At 38.2% G+C, this 19,218-nt stretch overlaps 1 long non-coding RNA gene across 1 annotated transcript; it reads left to right on the top strand.

Moving 5' to 3' along the window:
- The first annotated feature begins 9 nt into the window (after positions 1-9).
- On the top strand, positions 10-18,879 carry LOC120374458. Its single transcript, XR_005586112.1, has 3 exons — positions 10-158; positions 4,208-4,325; positions 17,144-18,879. It is a non-coding gene; the product is annotated as an uncharacterized LOC120374458 (long non-coding RNA).
- Positions 18,880-19,218: the final 339 nt, after the last annotated feature.

Genomic DNA, 19,218 nt, shown 5'->3' on the forward strand with positions numbered 1-19,218 from the left:
TATTGGGTGGAGTAAATCAATAGGTGTGGTTTTACTGAAGGGGGTGTAGGTGGGGGAAGGCTCTATAAAATTTGAGCAGAAACAGTATACAGAAAGTTATGAGTAAATAAGCAGAAACCTAGAAGAAAACAGCTACAAGTGTGTTAGCTACTATTATAGTAAGGCTTGTATTTATCTATTATTTTGTATTTAAACTTTCTTTTTGATAAACACAGTGTGATTGTTAGTTATACAAACAAAGTTTGGGGGTGAGGAAGGTCTCTGTAATGTCCAGCACAGTATCTAATGACTCTTCTTTCTATAGATCAAATATCTTAAATCTATAGTACTCACAAGATTGCTACTCTTTTAGATTCAGGCTAGATGCTCTAGTTCACTCCAGTTGATGCAAAGGGGTTAGAAAATTACTGGATTTCATCAACCAAGCATTCCACCAAGTTGGGGCAGAGATGGTATATCCTCTGGACCTGATGTCTGGAGTGTACTGGAGGTGGGAAGGGTTGTGATCAGATTGCTATTGTGCTCTGGCTAGTCTCAGTTGGGGGGGAGATGGCTTCTTAGGGGCCATTATCAAAAATCCCAAACTGGCCCTTAATATCTGATATTTAAACAAACTTCTCTGCATTTAACTAGCTTTGTTTTCAAATAAAATAGTTTCCCTAAATTTGGCTTTTGTTTTATTCATGCCCTGTTTCCTAGAATTAGGTATTATGGGCAACAAAGATATTTAATGATCATTGTAGAAAGTGTTGACCAATTTTTTTTTTAAATAACAAATATAGCAAAAAGTCTGCTGTTGGTTTTTGCTAGGATTGCCTTACAGCAATCAAAGAGTGTTATGGTTCAACTTTTTAGTATTCCTTCAGCTGCAAAGGCCAAGAAGTTATTGAGATCTCAGATGTACTCTTTATTTATATTTAAACTTAAGCACTGGAAATAGTAGTACTCTGACTTAAGCTATATCTGTGGAATTTAACTTTGTAGTCATGCAGTAAATAAAATACAATTGATAACAGTGTAATATACAGTAAATACTTTATTGGAAAGGAGTAATACTACTATAAGGAGAGAACGTAAAGGCAAAATAATAAACTCTGATCCATCTGTAACAATGTGGGAGAAAGCTGATGGTTTCTCAGGGACTAATGTGGTTCAAGTAATATCAATATGTTTGGTTTAACAAAATTATTAAACAGGAGTAATCAGAGTTATATAGAAATTCTGTTCATTAACACAAAACATAGTAGACAGGGTAATCTTCCCATTAGTTCCTTTAAAGATTTTTTTTCTATAACCATCCTTTTGTATAATGATGTTTTCCAGACATTATTGTAAAAATCTCAATCCTAAGAAAGTAGGTTGAATTTGCATGTATCGCCTGCAGTTATCACAATCATGTTAGAAGTGTAAATGGTTTCAAATAGTGTTCAGTAGTATTGGAACTCTGTTTTCCTCTGATTTGATGTTGTTACCAATCCACAGGCAGATTAAGTTTGAGTTCAATAGTCCTGATTCACAGTCACCATGCACTTCATGAAGTCCTTTGCACAAATGTAAAGTGGTAGTAAAATGCCACTAACTGAGAATGGTAGCATTTTACACACATTTTACACTCACTTTGCATTGTTCAAGGACTACATAAAGTTCAGGGCAATGGTGAATTGTTGCTGATGATTTCACATTACACAGGTTCACATTAGTCTACCAGAACTGGATGTAGGACTAGGCATCAACTTAGTTGAAATAACAGAGATTCAGGACAATCTTCCTCTTGTAAAACTGGGATATAATGGTATAAACAAAAAATTATAATGGGACCATTCTGAATAACTAACGAACTACAGAATATAATTTACTAATTTTTCCAGTGAGTTACAGGAGTTTATAGAATTTTTGTTAGCTAGATAGCATGCCCCAGGGATCCTCAAACTGATTAATCAGACCTCCTGGACATATCCCTTTCCATTTGTGATCACACAACATTTGTTTACATACAAATGTTAATGTAGTTATTTTTATCCATTCTACTGGTGGCTCTAGTTTCCTCTTTCCTTATTATGTGTCATATTAAGTAGCAGCAGCTACCAGTGGAGGCAACTAAAATGTCTCCTCCTTTTTCCCCAGCTGCTTTTGCAAATATTCAGGCTCCCTTTCACAATGACAAATCTGATGGACAGTAGTTTGTACTTTTTATAATCTCTCGTTAGCTGTCCTGAGTGCTGTATAGTTCAAGAAAGTCCAGATGAGTTTGCAAGGCAGTAGGCTGCTCAGTATGCAGTACTTTCCCTGAACTTATAGGAATATTGTATATTTAAATATGGATGCTACTACAGAAGCTTTGAACTATTATATAATCTGCAATTTCTTCTTAATTTAGGACCCACCATTTTGACCTCTATATTTGATTTTATTACCCAACTTTTTCTGAGCAAACACAGGAACATACACAGTATGTAAATGTGTTTAAATTTTTGCAGTCATAGTTATATTCATTTTTATCCAGTGTAGACTGCAAACATTTACTTCACTCAATTAATGTTACAATGCCCAGAGCCAAAATTACTATAGGTGTCAGGATGAAAAATCTGAACAAGCTATACATTTATTCTGTTTTAAACATTGTTTGGTTAAAATAAGTTTTTATCTATTCTGTTACAAAGTCTCGCTCTGTGTGTATATAATGTATATACATGCACACAATAACCAAAAGAACACAACAAATAACTCCAAACACCTTCTCCCCCTGAAATTGACTGCTCTATTCTGTCTGCTGTTTTAGACTTACATTGTATGACTTTTGTCCCCCAAAGACGCACATCTGGTTGCTGTGACTCTCATGGGGCTATAACAGTGAACAAAGAATATTAAATAGTCAGCAGCTAGCTCAACTAAAAGCACTTTTAAACGGCTTTTTCCCCTTGGAGATGCTGTATATTTTGTTTTCATTCAGGGTCAGGAGAGAGATTTTTTTTTTCCTGCAAGCAGCATACTGTACAAAAGTGTTAATATTTTTAAAAGATTTTTGCATGCACATGCTCTGCAAATAGCCTCTACCATATGGGAAAATAATCTACATCTTCGATTACTGAGTTGGATACAATTTTGTAGACAATTCAAAACTCTTTAACGTGCTAAACACTAATCAAATCTGAACATATTTATGGTTTAGGTTTTGTCGTTTTAGCTCAATCTTATTCCCTTTTTTCCTTTCAGACTGTTTTGGTGGCATTTTTCTCTCTTTAAATTGTATCATTGAACAAACAGTTTTCTTGAATAAAAGAGATCCCCTCTGACAAAAAATAAGGTGGAAATTGCTTACCAGTTAACCCATTTCCTAGGCTAGGATTTAAAGAGGTAATATTAGAATGTGTTAGCAAACACATTTGAAATATCTAATGTAGACAAGGCAGTGTATATGTTTAAAAATGCTAAACTGGTTGAGTTACCCTAGGCTTTAACTTGATCAGCTTAGTGAGGCAGTGCACTTTGTGTATGCTTTTCAAATGTGTTAATGTTAGCTAACACATCATCTTTAAATCTTAGGGCAAGGCTACAGTACAAAATTAAGTCAACCTAACTTATGTCAATGTACAGTCACCACATTAATTACATTGCTTTTACATGTCCACACTATGCTCCTGGTGTTGCTGGTATGTGAGCTCACCAGGAGTGCTTGCACCAATTTAACTGTCTGTGTGGGGCATTGTGGGATGGCTTCTGGAATGCAGCAACAGTCAATGTAAGCAATGTAGTGTCTACACAGTGTCAACCTAACTACATCGACCCAAGCGCTATGCCTCTCGCAGAGGTGGAGTTATTAAGTCAGTGTAGTGGTCGATTTACATTGGTGGGAGCTACGTTAGTGTAGACACTTACAGAGTTAGGTCGACATAAGCTGCCTTACGTCAACCTAACTGTAGTATAGACCAGACCTTAGCCTAAAGAAGGACAAAGAGGTTGGGTGTGTCTTGTCAGGAGAAAATGATGTGTTTTTTAATCATGTTAGCTCAATTGAGTTAGTTTACCACTATTGAAAACCCAGTTAAGATGCAGGCTAACATGTTGAAGGTAATGCTAATTAATGCACTTAAATCCAGCCCTGCTAAAATATATATATAAAGAAATCATCACAATATGGAAAGAGGCAAAGAATAAATATAAGATTTTTTTGACACAGATCTAACTAATGTTGGTGTCCTCTTCACAGGAAAGAAAAGATCCTAAGATACCAAACAAAAGATCTACGAATGGGAAAAATAAATTCACAGAAGTAATATTACCAAAGGAGAAAACAAACCCAGGACACGAGCTTTATGGCAATTCAGGTAAGATATTTTCTGCTCCTTAAATCAAAGTGTTAAGAGTAATATTTTATTTTAAGAATTCCCCATGAATGATTAACAGCTTGGAAGACATTAATAAGAAATAATTGTATTATTAGGTAAATACTAAACATTACAGGCTATAGTGTATTACTGGGGGCGATCTGCAAGTGAATTTCCTGATTGTCTACATATCTATGCATGTGAAGAGGGTAGAGGAAATAAATCTTGTTCCTTCACTGACTGCAATGCAGATCTGGCTTGGGAGGGGTTTTCAGATCTGTACAGCTCAAACACATGGCTGAATGCTGACCAATAGTTAGCCCTCCATCTGGGAATGGATTAAATGTGTGGGATTGATTCAAGATGCATTTTTTCCTTGCTGCTAAACATGGAAAACTCTCACTTTTATTTTCAAATCTGAATTTACACACTCTCCAGACTCTGACTACAGTATATAAAGCACAGTTGTGACTACTCTTTCAGCATAAACAATAGCTACCCTCAAAAATTGTTTCATGAAGGATTATCCCAGAGTTTTTTTTTTTTTGTTTTAAATATCATATTACGTTCAAATAAGCAATTCCTACTCTGCACTTACTCTCAGGGCCGCCCAGAGGATTCTGGGGGCCCGGGGTCTTCGGCGGTGGGGGGCCCCGCTTCGGCGGTAAGTCGTCGGCGGGGGGGTCCTTCCGTTCTGGGACCCGCCGCCAAAGTGCCCCAAAGACCCACGGCGGGGACCCCCCTCCGCCGAATTACCGCCAAAGCGGGACCCGCCGCCGAAGTGCAGCCCCCACCGCGGGTCTTCAGGGCACTTCGGCGGCGGGTCCCGGAACGGAAGGACCCCCCTGCCGCCGAATTACCACCAAAGACCCGGCTGCACTCCGGCGGCGGGTCCCGCTTCGGCTGCACTCCGGCGGCGGGAGGGTCCTTCTATCCCGGAGAGGAAGGACCCCCGGCCAGTGAAGACCGGGAGCGAAGAAGCTCCGGGGGCCCGGGCCCCGCGATAGTTTTCCGGGGCCCCCGGAGCGAGTGAAGGACCCCGCTCCAGGGGCCCTGAAAAACTCTCGTGGGGGCCCCTGCGGGGCCCGGGGCCTGGGGTAAATTGCCCCTCTTGCCCCCCCCTCTGGGTGGCCCTGCTTACTCTCCCAGTTATGTTTACTGTTCCCAGTGGCTAGGATCCTGCTTTTTGATTGTAGCATGCCTTGTCTTTTTGTTTTCCATGTTCTGTTCACAAATTGTGTTTCATTTAAAAAAATACTTCCTCATCTATTCTTGCTGAGAGAAACTTCTTGTCTTTTGAGACTTTCAGAGTATTTATCTGAAGAACATGGGTACAGTTTCTTTTATATATAGTATAAACATATGTAAATAGAGCTGTGTCTATCACAAGGTGCCAGAATGAATTTGTTGATTCCTCCAGGAGAGTCTCTCTCATCCACACTTTATACTAATGTTTGCAATGGGACTTTCACCTTAAAACATGTCTTAGAAAAACACATGTAACTAGACATCTGTCTACTGATTCCCACTTTTGAGTAAGGAGCCGTATATCATTCATTTCTCTCTCTAAACAGGAAGACCATTTTTATTTAGGAATAAATAGTCCTAAATAAAAACACATTTTCCCCTTTTATATGAAATGGTTTTAATTTATGATTGTGTCAGGACCATAGGTGACTTCCACGTTTTTTCTTCTAAGTACCCCTCTCCTTAATTTTTTTCTGGACTACACCTGCAGCTCCAAAGTGAAAGCTGTGCATCTAGCATAAAGCCACAGAGAATGATAGAGCCCATTAACACATCGTAGCTATTTTAATCGCTTATTTGAGCTGTATGCATAGAATCAACTAGGAGGATTTAACCTAAAACAAGATGTCTGTGTAGGTGTTGTGAACAACAGCAGCAGCTAATTTATAGAACCAAATTTACTTTCAAACACCTGAAATACATGGACATATTTTCTGAGACAGCAAATCATATTAAAAGATAAAACCATTTGTGTGGCACTAATATGTTCAGATTTCACCACAGTAATGATGGTGTACACCTGTTTACCAAATACTGTAGGTCACATTGCAACAGGCACAGTCGGAAACTGCTGAATGTACTAGAAATATTTATGGCAATGAATAACCCAATGACATTTCCTGCCTTCAGGACACACATGATTTGAGTTCTCCTGGTTTCTTTGACCATATAATTAATCATTTTCCATATATTAATAAGCAGGATAGTAATGTAAGCAGTTTATACAAACAAAAATCTAAGATAAGGTTAACTGTATAGTACATAAAAATGGAATAATATTTTGAGACAGTAATTTTTAACAAGTGATTTCACATAACTGAAACAGCATTCACACTGGAAATGTCTTTTTTGTGATAAAACTATTTCAAGTAAACAGTACTTAGCAGGATTAGATAGAAGAAGCAGACAAATGTGGGTTTGGGTCCTGTTGAGAACTATCCAGAAGTTTTCATAATGTAAGGCTCTGCCCACACCAGAGCTTGTATCGGTGTTTGCAGAAACACTGCTATGCTCAAACGCAGCTGAAATGTGGTTTGCAACCTGTGACCAGGGTCCCAGTGGGGGCCAGCTGTGGTCACTCAATTAGAGTGAACTGCAAAGAATGGGGCAGACAATCCCCAAAAAGCTGGTGGATATTCCAATATTTAGATTTACCAAGCCAGCATAAAACAGCTTCTTTTATACCTTACTGGTTACTCACAAGTTCAAACAACACAGTTTCCTTAAAGTGATCCAGACGAAGTCCTCCATCCAGGTACCCACATCAAATATGATGAAGATTTCTGAAAATCTTATTTCATCATATAAAAGAAAAGGTTCTACCAATCCCAAAGGATCGGACACATTACCTCCCAGGTTATTGAATATTCCAGATCTTACCCAAATACATGCATACAGCCAATTCGAATTAACTAAACTAAAATTTATTACAAAACAAGAGAGAGAGAGTATGGTTAAAAGATCAATATACATACTGACGCGAGTTTAGTTCTTAAGATTCAGATTCATAGCAGAGATGGTGAACTTTGTAGTTGCAAAGAGTTCTTTCAGAAATAGTTCATAGGTTATAGTCCAATGTCATTGCAGGATGTTCCATCTTAGGACTGGGATCTCAGTCCTTATGGCCTAAGCTTCCCCTGTATAAAGCCTTATGCAGATCTGAGAGGAACAGGATCAGGACCCAAAGATATTTTATACAATTTCATGTCCTTTTTGACAAGTTGGAGTTCTTCCGGGAACAAAAGGTAATTAGCATGACTTTGAAGGAGGTCCATCACCAGTACTTAGCTATACAAATTAACATAAGGCAATTTACTTGTTCCTCCACCATTCACAGATTGAAACACTTTGATGATTTTGTAGTGTTGATGGACTCCTACTCTTTTTTAACAATGTCCTCAAAACATAGAAAATTCCTGGATAAAGTCTTTAAAAGTCATAGGATCAGATCCTCAGCTGATGTAAGCTCCTGAGACCTTGATGGAGCTGTGTCAACTTACACCAACTGAGGTCTTGTCTACATGGGTGGGGGAGGAGGAGGGTGGTTCAGAATGAGTTGACGCACACTAGTTGGTGTGTAAAGCCCATCTGTCTCTCAGTACTTCAGAGTCTGAGTTCCAGCCCGAACTGCAATTATTATACTGCTGTTTTTAATGCTGTAGAGTGAGCCTCAGATGCCTGAATATGTAGACCAATTTGGCATAAGGAGATCAACTGTTAGGGGCATTGTCATACAGGTGTGTGATGCTGTGCATTAAGGCAGCGCACCAAGTTATAAAGCTTGTAATGCTCAGGAGATTATTGATGGTTTTGCACACATAGAGTTCCCAAACTGAATTGGGGCAATTGATGGAACCCAGGTGCCTATTGTTTGCCCCTCTCACCAGGGCTCAGAGTTTATAAATAGAAAGGGGTACTTCTTCCTGGTGCTCCAATGCCTGATTGAGCACCATCAAAGGTGCATAAACAATGGTGGTCTGCAAAGGTCCATCATGCTAGGATCTTTTGGAACTCTGGTCTGTTTGCCTTTATGAATAAAGGAAGCTGCCTCCAGGTGACTGTGGCCATTAATGATACGGAGGTTGCTCCAGTTATGCTGGGAGGATTCTCCCTGGCTAAAGATTATCCTCTGCTTCCCTGGCGAATGAAGCCATTCTCAGGCCACCTGGACAGAAGAAAGGAACTGTTTAACTATTGCCCTGATGTAATATTCCAAGCTGACCAGTGGGAAGCACAAGTTCAGACAGTACTGACTGTAGTGGCGGGAGAGAGCTATTACTGTTAGCCAATTGTGGAACATTGTTACACTTGGCAATATCACTACCTACTCATGTGCTGCCAGCTCTCTTTTTACCCTTTTGTTTGGTTCAGTGACCCTTTGTCAACAATTCCTACTTTAACCTAGGGATTGCATCATGGTTTTAACAAATATATATGTGCTTACATTTGTGAGTTGGTTTTTTTTTATCCCTTTCTGCACTGGGGCATTGATGTATGTTAGTTACAAACATTCAGTTATCAATAACTGGAACAGTGCTTGATGTGAATTTTCAAATACTGCTGTGGCAAGAGATGGTAGAAATTTTTTGATTTAAAAAGTGTTGTAAAAAAGTCTTTTTAAAAACAGAAATTTGTGTGATGTTTTATTTTTTTTGAAATTTTAATATTTTTATGAACCCCAAAACCAAAGAAAGTGGGTTCTCATATTTTTGCATTTCAATTTTTCCTTTTTTCCCACTTCCTTCCACTCTTTTTTTCAGTGTCAAAAGGGGAAAGTAGAAAAAAAGGGAAAGACAGGAGAGAAACTCCAAACTGACAATTTTCCAATCAAAACATTTTGAATACATTTATGAACCTCTGGATTTTGAATTTTTTGCAAACACTCTTTATAATTTTTGACCACCTATAGCTGCAGCTGTTGGGTATGGTAGTATGAACAGAGCCTAAGGGCATGTCTTCATTACCGTGCTACATGGGTGCAGCTGCGCTGATGCAGTGCATCTAGTGAAGACGCGCTGTGTCAACGGGAGAGGCGGAAGCTATGTCGGTGAGAAACACTGCTTTATATCAATGTAACTTACGTCGCTTGGGCTGTGTTTTTTTCACACCACTGAGTGACATAAGTTACATCATCTTAAGCAGTAGTGTAGACAAGCCCTTAGTGTTAATATGGTGTTAGGTAAACATATAGTACAAGGAATGATCTACTACTATTATTGAACATACTTATACAGTAATTCGCAAAGCCAGGCAGGTAAGACATACCCCTCAGTGCTCAAGCTGCAGCAAATCTGCTGGGTGTAGCTGAGGTGGGAGCACTTGTTTGTGCCTTGTTCAGGTCCAGCATAGGCCCAGGGCTGCGCTAAACTGTGTTTGGCTGTCTCTGCCCCCCAGGAGGCTATTAATTAGCTGATGGTTGCTGGAGGGTAGTGTGAGCACTCCAGCCATGCCTCCTTCTCACAGGAAGGCCACTAGCATGCCTCCTGTGCTGGGGACTGTCTGGAGGGTGACATAAGACATGGCTATTCTGGAGTAGTACAAAGACACTAGAGTGGGATTCAGGGCTGAGGACAGAGTATATAGATACCATTACTTGGCAACTAAACTCCCATCTACACTAAAACATTGTTAAAACACAGTTTTGTTGTATGGTACTGAGGGGACTGGACCATGTTTTAAGCTAAATAATGTCTACACTGTCTAGAAAAGCCAAATTCACTCTCTTCTTGGGGTTCTGCTTTGTTGGTATTTAAATAATTGACCATAAACCTCAAGCCTAAGTTTTCTCCCCAAATCTAGCTATTCCTGCAGGACTTCCCTGTCCCTGTTCCTACATCCCTCTGACCAGAACGTAGTGCTTGTACCCTGGGTTAGCTTAGGAGCCCTGAATATCTGTGTAGGATTGTAGATCCTGCTACCTCGTTACAATTTCTAAATTGTGCTACAACCCTTCAAAGTCACAGACTGTAGCATGGTTTGGGAACATATCATAGTTTGTCCCCATCTATGCTGCAAGACAGGGATGTGTTTTTAACTGGGGATGGAGGTGGGGTGGGGGAACTGTTTTGTAAATGGGTATCTTTCAGAATAAACATGGTGTGAGAAACAAGGTGGGTTAGGTAATATCTTTTATTGGACCAACTTCAGTTGGTGAAAGGGACAAGCTTTCAAGCCACAAAGAGCTCTTCTTTAGGTCTGGGAAGATACTCCAAGTGTCACAGCTAAACATTTTGTGAACACATTTGATATGTTTCATCACTTGGGAGAATATATCGGTGTGCTTTTTATAGTGCTGAGTGTGTGTGTGTGGGGAATCATTTTTTTGCCTAAGAGTGTCACATACAGCTACAGACAGATGACCAAGTTTACCATAAACGAAAAACAGTATTGCTTAGTTTATATTTTGAGGTGCTTTTTTCCCCTTGTGTAATGTGTGTGCTACTGAGAGGTAGAGCTGAAAGTTAAAGCCAAAGTGCAACTTGTTATGACACGTGGTCTCAATCAGAGTATTGCCCTGCCAGTTATTGTTCAACAGGGAGACTTTGGTCTGAAAAGAAGGTCAATGTGAGTGATTGGAAGAAGAAAAATCAGCTATTAATAAGTAAGAATGCCCTTATTTCTGATTCTCAAGTTCTCCTACTTTTGCTATTGAGCTGAGCAATACAGATTAGTAGGAGAAAATATTTTTGTTTTTGTTGATGTAGTAAAAAAGTGGTTGGAGAATTGTGTGGTGGAAGATATAGAAAAGAAAAAAAAAACACTTTTCCATACAAGTGGTGGGTGGATACTGACTGTGGAGGCCATGTCTACGCTACCATTTTTGTTGGCAAACTTATGTTGCTCAGGGATGTGAAAAAAGCACCCCCCTGAGCAACATAAATTATGCTGGCAGAAGTGACAGTGTCCACAGCGCTATGTTGACTAGAGTGCTTCTCCCACCAACATAGCTACTGCCACTTGTTGGGGATGACTTAATTATGTTGACAGGAGAGCTGTCTCCCATCAGCATAGAGTGACTAGACGAGAGATCTTAAAGTGGCGCAGCTGGATTGGTACAACTGTGCCGTTGTAAGCTCTCTAGTGTGGATGTAGCCTCAGACTCCCTTGAGCTGTCTTTGATCATACTTATACATGGAGGAAACTGGGAATAACTCCACCTAAGTCATTTGAGTGTAAAACTGGGCTACATGACATAGAATCTCAGTCATTTCTGCGTTTTGTCAATTTGTGTTTACATAATAGTGTAACATTTTCCTGCTATATTTAACCCTGTTCTACTATATGTTGGCCCAAGTCACAATATTCAGATTCAGATCAAATTAAGAATTTTCCTGAAGTTTGAATTCAAGGTTTGCATTCTGGTCCTTCACTAATTACTGTCCATTGCTTTGTTTGTATTGATAAGTGAAACCAATATAATCCTTTTATATAATGTCCTTTTTATAATTTTCCCTTATTTGTAAATGGTTGTCATGTCTCCTATCACTCTTCATCTCTTTTTTTTACCCAGTTCTCAAAACTTTTCTTCATACATTTTATTTTCATACCTTTTTAATTTTAATTTTTCATCTCTGAACCCTCTCCATCTTTTTTAAATGTGATGAGTTGCACTGCACAAAACAAAGTTACTTGCATGTTAAAAATAAACAATACTAACAAGAAAAATCTGTTTTATTTCTAAGTAATACAGTGTCAGTATTCTGCTTTCTGAGGCCCTAATCCTGCAATTGCATCTGTATGGGCAGACAATTACACTTGCATGGAGCCCCACTGAAGACAATGGGGCTATATGTGGGTGCAGCAGTCCCCCAGAGCAGAACAAATTGAAGAAGGGCCCAAGTTAGTCCTGTGCTTCTCTATCATTAAAAGAAATGTATCCCCTCTTCTGAACTGAAAGGTAATGCTACTTTAAATTTTGCAAGCCTCATGATTGTGAGATTATTAGTAGAATTAATTAGTTCTAGTATAAAGTCAAATATTTGAGCCAGAGGCCCAGGTCTGCATTTTTGAAATATACTATAAATACAAAGTATGCAATGAAAATCAGAATGTATATAGCATCCTTTTTAGTACCCATACCTTATACTTTGGTTGCCCTTTGTTTCCCTAATCATCTAGTGGTCGAATAATCTGATGGTCCTAAATACTGGCTGCAATGCTATGGTCCCTCTACCTTCTACCTAGCCCTATTAAAAGAAGTGGGACTCCTATGCAGGCTTATGGACTGTTCTGATAAGACTTTGTTTACAGTGCATAATATTTGAATGCCTTCCTGGAAACTGGAAATTGGATCTAGATTAACTGATTGGGTGAAATAGTTTTGTAGTCTCAGTTTTAATCCCTTGTATATTTTAGCAAACATCACAAATACACTAAGTAGTTAGCATGTTTATTGATGCCTGGAATTGGAAACATCAGTAGGTCAAATCAGAGTTGTTTTGGCAGAGCGAAAGGGAGGAGTTTATACAGTAGCACTAATATCAATGTCTTGGGACTGAACTACAAAATTCAGATTTTGGGTTCATATTATCAGCCCCATTCCCACAAACGTCAGAAGTGGTTAGATGCAAAGATGTGGTTTGGGTCCATCTCTAATCTTAATATGCATCAGCACTAAGAAAAGAACTCCTAAATCTATGAGGAAAAAAATCTATATTAAGTTCATTAAATTAAAAAAGTGTACATTTGACAAGTAAGTCTATGCTTGTGACATAGAAACTCTGTTTTACTGCAGATAATTGCTTTTTGGACAATAAAGAGGTGAAAATTGTCAGCTTTGTGAAACCTGGTTTTGCTTTGTAAGTGCCTTCCCCCACCCCCACTCTTCATATAACTATTGAGAAGCTTGGCATAAAGAACGCAGCCTGGGGCATACCCCATAAAACTTACAGTGCAATTAAATGAGCAATTTCTATTGGAAATAAAATGGGTACGTTGAGAAGAATATGAATTAAACCAAGCAAGAATGGAGTCAGACAACCCTACATAGTAGTCAAGGCTCTTCAAAAATTCCCCCCCCGGTCAGCAGTACCAAATGCAGCTGACAGGTCAAGGCCAATCAGTAAAGAAAGATAACTGCAGTTTGTAATGAAAAGCAGGTCATTCCAAATTTTGATTAATGTAGTCTCAGTGCTGTGGTGTCCACTTGAATGGGTTAGCAAAATAAAGACAGATAGCAGTGGATTAATTCTAACACTTCTTTATCGTACTGCAGCCATTACAAGCTTCTCTATTGCAATCACTGTAGCTAGTGTTTCTCCAGTTTATGACCCTTTGTCTCACATTGCCATCTGTCCTGAATTTTGTGGAATTGCTTCGGTTACATGGGACTGTTCTGTTGAGCGTGTACAGGACCATCAAAGTAACCCAAAATAAGTTCAGGACAGTGCAACACCAGCATGCTCCATTGTGACATTATGATGTGTTGATGCCATGACAGAACATATAGCAAAGAATAGCAACTGTAGTACCCTAGAAAGGAGCTGTAACTTATTGTTTATTGACAGGGTTTTGTTAGACAAAGCTCAGTCTCAAAATCTGTTGTATTAACTTTAATTGCAGAAACAACACAGTGCCAGGATAACCTGTAACAAACAACATTTAGGCATTTGAAAACTCTGGATGTATTTAAGAAATGTTGATATTAAACATCTTGTGAAAAGATATGTGCTCTCACCCCCACACAATCTTTTTTTTCCTAACAGAGAGGTGGGCTTTGCTGTTTCATTGTGCTCTTCTGTTTTTAAAAGAAATTAGACAACAAAGTGTTCACATTCACAGTCCTGGGTAATGCAGGATTGAAACCTGCTTAAAAAAACAGCCACATTGGCCAAGAATGCAAGTGGAATGACCTTAGAGAGATTTAAAACATCGAAAGAGAATGTGTTTTGGCAGTGTTCCTCTTATTACTCTTCAGGATTTTTTCTGAAAAGCAACAGCTTTTAATTAGAGGAAGGAAAAAATATGGCATCAATTTTAATAGTTGCTGCAATTTTATTCAATAACCCCCAGTTCTGCCATATATATCCTTCCAAATCCATAATCTAGTAGAAATGGTGGTCTCAGTCTAGACTGCAGACCTTATGAAGCCAGTACAGTACTCATTCTGGTAGCACAGGTAAATTCTGTGCCTGTGTGTAACCTCTTCAGTAACAGAAGTGCTCGATGCATCTGCTGTTTTTGCTCCTCTGTTTGCTCTGGTAGAGAAGCAAGATGCTGTGGTGTTGTCTTATGGCTAGATTCTGATACCCTTACCAACATGGAGTAGTGCCCTACTCTGTAGTGGCCCCATTGATTTCAAGGGTATTGGGAACAGAGTACCTTGTAGTTCTGTATACCGACTATTTTAAGAGTTAGATTCCTCGCTTCCAGAAAATAGTTTAGGACAAAAAAATCATTGAGGTGTACTTTCTCAGATTGGGTGATGTGAGTTTTTCTGTGGGGAGAGAGAGGAGACCTGTTCAACAGTTGTGGGGAAAAGGGGGTATTGGCTAGATATTGCACAGAATCTGTAATGTGGATGACATTGGTAATCAAGCTGCAAAACATCCTCCCTCTGGTTCTGTGGAAGATAGCTGAAAAAGTGAGTACAGCAGCACAGCCACATGTTGCACAAACCTCCCTGATCATCCCTCCCCCCCCCCCCCCCCATGGAGCCATGATGGCCAGAGGGGCATGGCTCCAATGAAGCTGCCTGTGCTGCCAGGGCTCAAAGGTAAAGCATTGGGGGACAGAAGAGCCATTGTAACTGCACAAGTCCTCCGTGCATGCCCCACGTTTCAGAGTGGCTTTTATGTTGGGTGGATGTGGGGAAACTGGATTATTCTTAGTAACAATTTCCTCACAGTGTTAAAACCTCCCTGGGGCTTTTCATACAGGAGGGGATGTTCAGGCTCCAGATTTGCTTTACTTCTACTCCAATCCCAGAGCAGAAACGTAGCCTCTTGGGGCATCATGTACAGGCAGTTATTAGGAAAGGGAAACCAGAGAAAGAGACCTACTGTGTGAGTTTTATTAGCAGGTCCAATAAAGAAGTTTTCTTGGGAGTGAACCTGATGTGCCCTGTGAGGTTAGTTGGGACTGGAAAGTCTGGTAAAGTGGCAGTTGATTTGGGTTTATACCCCTCATAACCCAACATGGTGACCTCTACATTTTCTCATCTAGGGATGGGGGAAATCAGACACTTACATCTATGCACAGAACCATTTATTTCTGTTTAATAAAAATGAGCTCAGAGTCCATTAACTTTATACATTTATTTTTTCAGCAAATGACTTAACAGTCGTCATTGAGAATACTACCTTAAGACTCATTTTAGTTTATGACCCTAAATATTTCTCATTTGCTCTGAATAATTGTTTTCTGTTGAAAATTATGTGGCTGGCTGGTTAATTAGTAAAAATATAAAATGGGCTACATCACCACATTTTTAAAGCTATGGTGCCAGCTAGTGGTGAAAGATGATATACAGCTAGTGTCTCAGACTTGTCATTTATGTAAGTGTACAATATATTTTTATGTGCATCACGATAATGTGACATTAAATTTTATTTGTGAGTTATCACTGCATTGTGACTGAAAAAAGAAATCAGACAGCTGCCATCATTTTCCAATAGGATTTAATTGGGGATTGTTTATTTGAAACCTTCTTGCCATTATTGATGGAGAGATTGCATCATGCATTAGACCATTTGCCAGTCTTTAGTCTCTGGTTTCTTATTTGTGGACATCACTAGCTGTCTATTTTGGACATGTAACTACTGTAGCATTTGATTAGAAATACTGCATTTCTTAAAAATGCAGTATATTTTAATATTGTTTTTTTCCCCCCAAAAAATTCAGTTGAGAGTAATTCTTTCCTGAGTGTACCTATGCTATCTCTGCTATTGATTCACTTATGGACACTAAGAAGCAGAGCTATAATGTGGCTAATAAAGTGTAAAACTCTTCAATGGCTATTTTTTTGATTCATCAAGTGAAAATAAAAGTCCAGTTTTGATAAGCATATAAGATATGATTCAGCTAATTTCTTATGTACATCAAACATATGTATTCAAATCATCATGTAATTGAATAGAAAGAAGTAAAATTTGCAGGGAAATTGAAAAGATACTTAGTATTTTTTTTTTAATAAAGAATCATTGGCTATTTTTTCTAGTTGAATTAAGCGATAACTGATCTTAGTGGGGTTGTGGAAGGTTCTTGAATACTAATAAATAAAATTAGAGGCTGAGGCATTTATTTAATTAAATAGTGGGACCTGTTTATAACTCTATTACTTACTGCTAAAATCAATTATTATTACTAATACTCTATGATTAATTTATAACTAAAATCACACTGAAGGTTATAAAGGAGAACTTTTCTTTTTAAATGTCACGTACCCATGAAGGTACCTATTGTGAATAAGGATAAGCCAGATGAACACACTTACAATCATGTTTTGTGAAGATAGATCTAATGTTAGTGACATCTGCAAGCAGTAAGCAGAACTGTCACAATCTTACTGGCAATGTGTGTGACTGCACTAGTGTGAAAATACATTGTTATGTAATGCCATTGAATTAAAAAAAACAATGATTTTTGTTGTGGGATTACATCAACTGGTGCAAACTCACAGGCATATTATTTAAAAGGATAGTTGAGCTAAAAGTTATATGGAAGAAAAATCTTCATCTGTTACTAAAAGCAAATAAGATTATATTAATTGCGAAGGCATTTCAGACACCCGGTGTGCTTTTCACTATGTGTGCTGTCTGTTCACTTTTTGTATTTCATTCTGCTTGAACTAGACTGAAAAGAAAAGATCCCCTGATTCTTCAGTCGTTCCATGCATAGCACTCATTGTGAAATTAATGGGAATTTTGTGTATAGAAGGCCTTCTGGCAAAAAAAGCTGATTTATTATTTACAAAGAAGAATTGCTACATTTGAGTTCCTGATGGCTAAATATCCTATGCTTTATTTGGAATGTTGTCGATGGAGCCCTCCACAGATCTCTCCATTAGAAGATGTTGTGACTCAGTATGGGAATTTTCCACATCTGTTAGGAAACTGCTACAGATGGTTCAACTCATTAGTTGACAGAACTCCTAGTGAACATCACCGAAGAGTACTGGGACCTCACTTGGACTAAATGTTAAGCTTGCCTCCTGTTCAGCGCCATTACATTTTCTCTAAAATAAGATCCTTAACCAATTCTATTGGACCCAGGATACACTTTTAAATGCAGCCAGACTGCAATCCTGTTTTATACAATTGGCAAATGTGACAAAGTTAAACAGCACCAGTTGTCATTGTACAGGCCTCTATCTAAGGATTGTGCCTCAAACATACCTTGTAGTATCTTTTAAATCTTTATTGCATCTGCTATTATTGCATCTCTCAAATGATATAATGAACTTTAAAAAAATAAAGTTTTACATTTTTCTATTTTATATAATCTTAGCTTGAAAGTAAACATTTTTTTTCTTTACCATTTTTGTGCTTCTCCCTTTGGCAAACACTGATGCAGTATTTCCCACCTCATTTCCACCCAACCTCATGTTTGTTTTGAAGTTGCTCCATGTTTGTATGTCAGCATCATCCATGTCAGAACAATTATGGCAACAGTTTGTTACTTAATTTCTTCAGCGGAGCCTGCAGGAGCTCACACTTTGCTATTGTTGCTTTTCACAGGTTTAGGGCCAAATTTTCAGCCTCTAATTTTGAATACAAACATTTTGAGTATACAGTTAATGAATTTGCAGGCACAAACAGGTGGTACAAATGCAGTAATGGTAGAAATTGATTCATGAACAATTTTATACTTTCAAAATGAGCTTTGATCCTGCAAAGCCTTACAATGGGTTTAACTTTAGGCACTGGGAGTAGTCTCATTGACTTACACTGAACCCTGGAGATAAAAAAAAGATTTACTCAATAGAGATGTTCCATTATACCATGTAATACATGTTTTTAAAATATGCATTTTAATGACAGGTTAGAATGGCTTCACACTTTACAAGGTCAAGCCCTTAATAAATCACTATACACATTACACATATACGACCTGTCGGGTGAAATGGCTTAAAAAAGACCGTTCTGGTCTATCAGGTAAATATTGGATACTTGGAGATGTGTGTGTATATTTAACATGTATATATGTTAAATATACCATGCAAAAGATCCTATATGGTTGCATATTTAACCATAGAGACTCAGAGAGCAGAATTACTCCTGTATCATTCTTATCTCACAGGTAAATAGCCCACATTTTGTGCCTGATACTGAAGTCAATTGGAGTTTTGCCTACATCAGGGTTGGACTTTGAAAGATTTTGTGTGTGTTTAAAGAATGCAGTGAATTAAGTATTATCCTGAAGTCTGGCTATTATGTTTGTCTGTTTATGTCACAATTTAAACTTTATTTAAATGTGGGGTTTTTTGTATTTAGCAGTATGACACTATGTGGTTGGTTAAGCCAGGCTGGGTTGATTATCACTAAAGTGTTATTTATTTCTATTTTATTAAGCCCCTTTTTACATTCATGTTACTGGTTAATTTATACTTTTATTTCATGCACTAGTTGGCTTTACTGATTAATATGCCCCATGGCATTCAATAAAGCCAGGCAGTGGAGGAAATAAGAGTGGTATTAATTTCTAACATTGCTATAAATTTGCCTTAATAAAACTAGCTCAATAACACTGCAGTAGTAATACAATGGATGCCTCCAAATTGTTAGCAAAGACACAATTGAAAGAGTAACAAATTTTTTCCTGAATTTAACATTGCTCTGATACCTTTGTACTGGTGAAATTAGATTTTATCTATTATAATGTTAATTCCTCCTTTTACATGATCCTCTAAGAACTGGTAAATATTAAA

This window comes from Mauremys reevesii, linkage group 11 (genome assembly GCF_016161935.1).
Source record: "Mauremys reevesii isolate NIE-2019 linkage group 11, ASM1616193v1, whole genome shotgun sequence".
Classification (NCBI taxonomy): Eukaryota; Metazoa; Chordata; order Testudines; family Geoemydidae; genus Mauremys; species Mauremys reevesii.